The following is a 5,000-nucleotide window of genomic DNA, read 5'->3' on the forward strand; positions in this document are numbered from 1 at the left end:
CTTGTTTCCTTTCCTCACTGGGCTATTTTCCCTGATGGGGCCCCTGGCCTTATAGCATCTTGCTTTTCCAACTAGGTTGTAGCCTGACAGGTAATAATAATAATATCAAACCAACTTAATCAAAATTTAAAACAATAATCTCATTTGCATACACTTCAAAAAACCTAGCTTTTACTCATATTTGCTCTGTACTTTTTTTTTGTTTTTCTTGAAAAACACTTTCAAACTCTTATTTAGTCTCTGCCGTTTCTCTTTACTGTTCCTGACCTGCACATTTCAACTACAAATACTAACTATCCCAAAACTTTATTCCTACAAACAATTTTCTTCCTTGACTTCTTGCATTACTACATAAAATACCCTTGTCTCATACACACTTACAAAACAAATCACTTAATGGTTTAAAGGCCGCTCATGAATGGCAGGGGCAAGGGACAGTGAAACTGCCCTATCGAGAATGACAATGCCCTAGAGACTGACCATAATATTCATACGATCAGCGTCCCAGCCCCCTCTCTCCACCAAAGCTATGACCAAGGTGGGTCAGGCAATGGCTGCTGATAACTCAGTAGATACACCCTATACGTCTCACAAGCCTCCCATCCTTAGCTCAATAGGATGGTGAGGTTACAGAGACCTAACTAACGAGGATAAGATTTTTTTCTGCTTTCTATTTCTTTTTTATCACAATTCTTGAAACACAGAATGTCCGCTATTGTTTCACGTTAATTTTCAATATATGGTTGATGTAATAGTGTGCAGTTATTTCTTGTTTCCTTGTACATCTCGCCGTGTAATATAAAGTGTTCCAATGTTTCTTCTTCATGGCCACACATACATTTTGTATCTTTATTTTTGTATCTGCCTCTCCAATTTAGATCTAAAGTGTCTGTTCTTGCCTTTATCAACAGCTTAGTTTTTAACGTGTTATTAAACCAGTTAACTTCTTCTATTTCTTTCTTATAATGCTTATATATTCTTAGTTTATCTTCTCTTCCATTTCCGACTTCCACATTTTGGTGTCTACATTTCTTACTTTCTCTTTCAATTTTGCAATAGATGAAAAATTCTATTTCTGACAGATTTACGTCTACTATTTGCACGTATTTCTTTATTTTCTTAATAAATAAATCGTTACATTTCAGTTGCTGTTAATTGCACGACAGGGGTCTTCCCAATCGACATGAACAGCCTCTTCACAGACCTCATGGACCTTCAGAGAAAGAAGAGAGATGTTATGATCGACTCTTCCACAAACTCACACCATAACTCGACACTTTATCAGGTAATGTGAGAATTTTATATCAAACATTTTTCTAGATATAAAATTTCTCATATTTAACAAATTAGCTAGCATGTTTTTTTTTAGATGGCTAATTTGTTAATGAGAAATTTTATATATTTTTTTTCAGATAGCTGATTTGTTGAATATGAGAAATTTTATAACAAATATTTTTTTAGATAGCTAATTTGTTAAATATGAGAAATTTTATATCATATATTTTTCAAGATAGCTAATTTGTTAAAAGAATAAAATTTTATTTTCAAATATTTTTTCAGATAGCTAATTTGTTAAATATGAGAAATTTTATAACAATTATTTTTAGATGGCTAATTTGTTAAATATGAGAAACTTTATATCATATATTTTTTTATATAGCTAATTTATTAAATATGAGAAAATTATATCATATTTTTTCAGATAGCTAATTTGTTAAATATGAAAAATTTTATATCATATATTTTTCTAGATAGCTAATTTGTTAAATATGAGAAATTCTATAACAAATATATTTCTAGATAGCTAATTTGTTAAAATTCCATATAAATAATTTTTAATACTGGTAGTAATTCCAAGGTGAATAGAGCTAAATATACTGTATTGATGTTATTAAAAAATATTGTTTTACTTACTTTAGTCATAGAAATTCAAATAAGCGAAATAAACCGGTCCATAACATATTTTTCCTACATATGACGCCAAAAAGGAAAACACAAGGTACAAACAAACGAACGAAACGTATTTGAACACCCAATTGATATTAAATGGCACAAATAGAAAAGAAAACGGGATTTTTTTTTGGGGGACCTACCTTCCAAAAAAAATATTAATTATATCAAGTTGGGTTCATTATCCTTGCAGGCTGACCTTAACTACAGGTGTATAAATGACTGAGTGTAAATTACCTGCGTTAACATGAGGTGGTCACTCGTTAGGATCTCATAATGAGCTCATTACTGAGATGGTTAGTTGTAACCCCCGAGCAAATTGGGCCTGTTATTTGAAAATGGTTATTACGTCAGGCGTCAGTTCCCAGATATTTCAGAGCTTAAATTAACGAATTCATACCCGTTAAGCTATCTTTAAAGTTTTATTTTATAAATTATATATATATATATATATATATATATATATATATATAATGTATGTATATATACATATATATATATATATATATATATATATATATATATTTCTATATATATATATATACAGTATATGATAACATCTAAAATTAACATATTACGACGTTTCAATAGAGACCGGTAACTTCAAGTAACTCTTAAAAGGTTTCATTAAATTCACTATATAAATAACATGCAAAATTAACACTTTATGCGATACTGAAACAACAAAGTTGATGGTTTTATGTAGTCTGGTTCTAATAGGAAAGGTAATAAAGAGGGGAACGAAATACATGTTTTTTTTTTTTTTTTTTTTTTTTTTTTTTTTTTTTTTTTTTTTGGGGGGGGGGGGGTCCGATAACCTGATCATTTGAGTTGACAACTAAATAGTTCAAATGGCTTTCTAAAGGACAAAATTCATCAACATTCAACCCATAACTTGCAATATTATCTCATTCCTTTAGAAAACTAAAAACCATTGGTGGTTTCTGAGGAAGGGAAGAAATTTGGGTCGAATTGAACTAACCACAATGCATGGATTCAGCTAAGCAGTTGAAAAAAAAAAAAAAAAAAAAAAAAAAAAAAAAAAAAAAAAAAAAAAAAGAGACAACATGGATAAGTAGAACCAAAGAAAAGGAGTAACATTATCCAACGAAATGTAGAGTGATCTATTTGGAATGTAAGAGTGGATACAGCTATAGGCAGTTGGAAAGAGAGACAAAATGGATGAAGTAGAACAAAGAATAGGAGTAATATTGTCCAATGAAACGTCGACGAAACTAGAGTGATCTATCTGGAAAAGCGAAGTAGTCAAATTTGATAGGGAATTTCAAATCTCTGCAGAGAATCAGCAGACACTGTATTCAATATTTTTTAATTAGGCGCATTTGCCCTGACTCGCAAAGGTGCCCTTTTTAGCTCGGAAAGTTTCCTACAAGCTGATTGGTAGGACAAAATAATTCTAACCAATCAGCTAGTAGGAAACTTTTCTGAGCTAAAAGGGCAACCCTGCGAGTCGTTGCAAATGCACCTCATAAAAAAAATGGAGTATAGTACTCAATCAAGAACCAAAACAAATTGACTAGACCGGCATACGACTCAGAACGATATTAGCAAAACCTCTTAAAGCATTAACAGCATTTGTTTTATTCTAATTCATAATCATTGAAAAAGATTAGGCAGAAGTTGTCATTAGGACAATTTATGAAAGAGATTTAGTAATAAAGTACATCCAAACATAAATTACTCCTAAGTATTACGAAAGATGATATTGCTTTTAATTTAGAATAGCCTCTGTACCATGGTCTTCCACTGTCCTGGGTTAGAGTTCACTTGCTTGAGGATACACTCGAGCACACTATTCTATCTAATTTCTCTTCCTCTAGTTTTGTTAAAGTGTTTATAGTTTATATAGGAAAGATTTATTTCAATGTTATTATTATTCTTAAACTTCTTTTGTAGTTTTTTCCTTATTTCCTTCCTCACTGGGCCATTTTCCCTGTTGGGGCCCCTGAGCTAATAGCATCCGGCTTTTCCAACTAGGGCATTAGCTTAGCAAGTAATAATAATAATAATAATAATAATAATAATAATAATAATAATAATAATAATAATAATAATATATCGTGTGATTATCAGAGCGGCAAGTTTAGTTTGGTTCATAATAACAAAACAAGCAGAAACCAAGTGAGAGAGAGAGAGAGAGAGAGAGAGAGACGGAGAGAGAGCGAGAGAGAGAGAGAGAGAGAGAGAGAGAGAGAGAACATAGCCAAGTGAGGAAAGGAATTAAGGAAATAAATAAACTATATGAAAATTAATAAACAATTAAAATAGAATATTTAAGAACAATAACAAGATTAAAACAGATCTTTCATATATCAGCCTGTTCAACATAAAAACATTTGCTGCAACTTTGAACTTTTGAAGTTCTACTGATTCAACTACCCGATTAGGAAGATCATTCCACAACTTGGTAACAGCTGGAATAAAACTTCTAGAATACTGAGTAGTATTGAGCCTCATGATGGAGAAGGCCTGACTATTAGAATTAACTGCCTACCTAGTTTTACGAACAAGGTGGCACTCTCCGGGAAGATCCGAATGTAAAGGATGATCAGAAATCATGAAAAATCTTATGCAACATGCATAACGAACTAATCTAACAACGGTGACAGCGATTAATATCTAGACCAGGAATAAGAAATTTAATAGACCGTAAGTTCCTGTCCAAAAAATTAAGTTGGCAATCAGCAGCTGAAGACCAGACAGGAGAACAATACTTAAAACAAGTAGAATGAAAGAATTAAAACACTTCTTCAGAATAGATTGATCATCGAAATCTTAATATGCCAATTGTTTTTTTTTTTTTTTTTTTTTTGAGTAATTGAAGAAGACACAGACCTAATGTGTTTCTCAAAAGTAAATATTCTCTACTCTATTGTGCTCTAGCATCCATGTTGCCGTTTCTACCTCTTAAGGTGGATTTACACAAATCGAACGGTTCGTCGAACGTGGTTCAACAGACAAGCGTTTGATGTGATGTGCGAACGTGTGAACGGGATATTTGTGTTGTCGAACAGTTCGTCGAACGGTTC

The 5,000-nt window shown here is 31.9% G+C and overlaps 1 pseudogene; it reads left to right on the forward strand.

Moving 5' to 3' along the window:
* Positions 1-5,000, forward strand: part of LOC137618000 (uncharacterized) — an 18,375-nt pseudogene that overhangs the window by 1,212 nt on the left and 12,163 nt on the right.

Source organism: Palaemon carinicauda, chromosome 24, assembly GCF_036898095.1.
Source record: "Palaemon carinicauda isolate YSFRI2023 chromosome 24, ASM3689809v2, whole genome shotgun sequence".
NCBI classification, from domain to species: domain Eukaryota; kingdom Metazoa; phylum Arthropoda; class Malacostraca; order Decapoda; family Palaemonidae; genus Palaemon; species Palaemon carinicauda.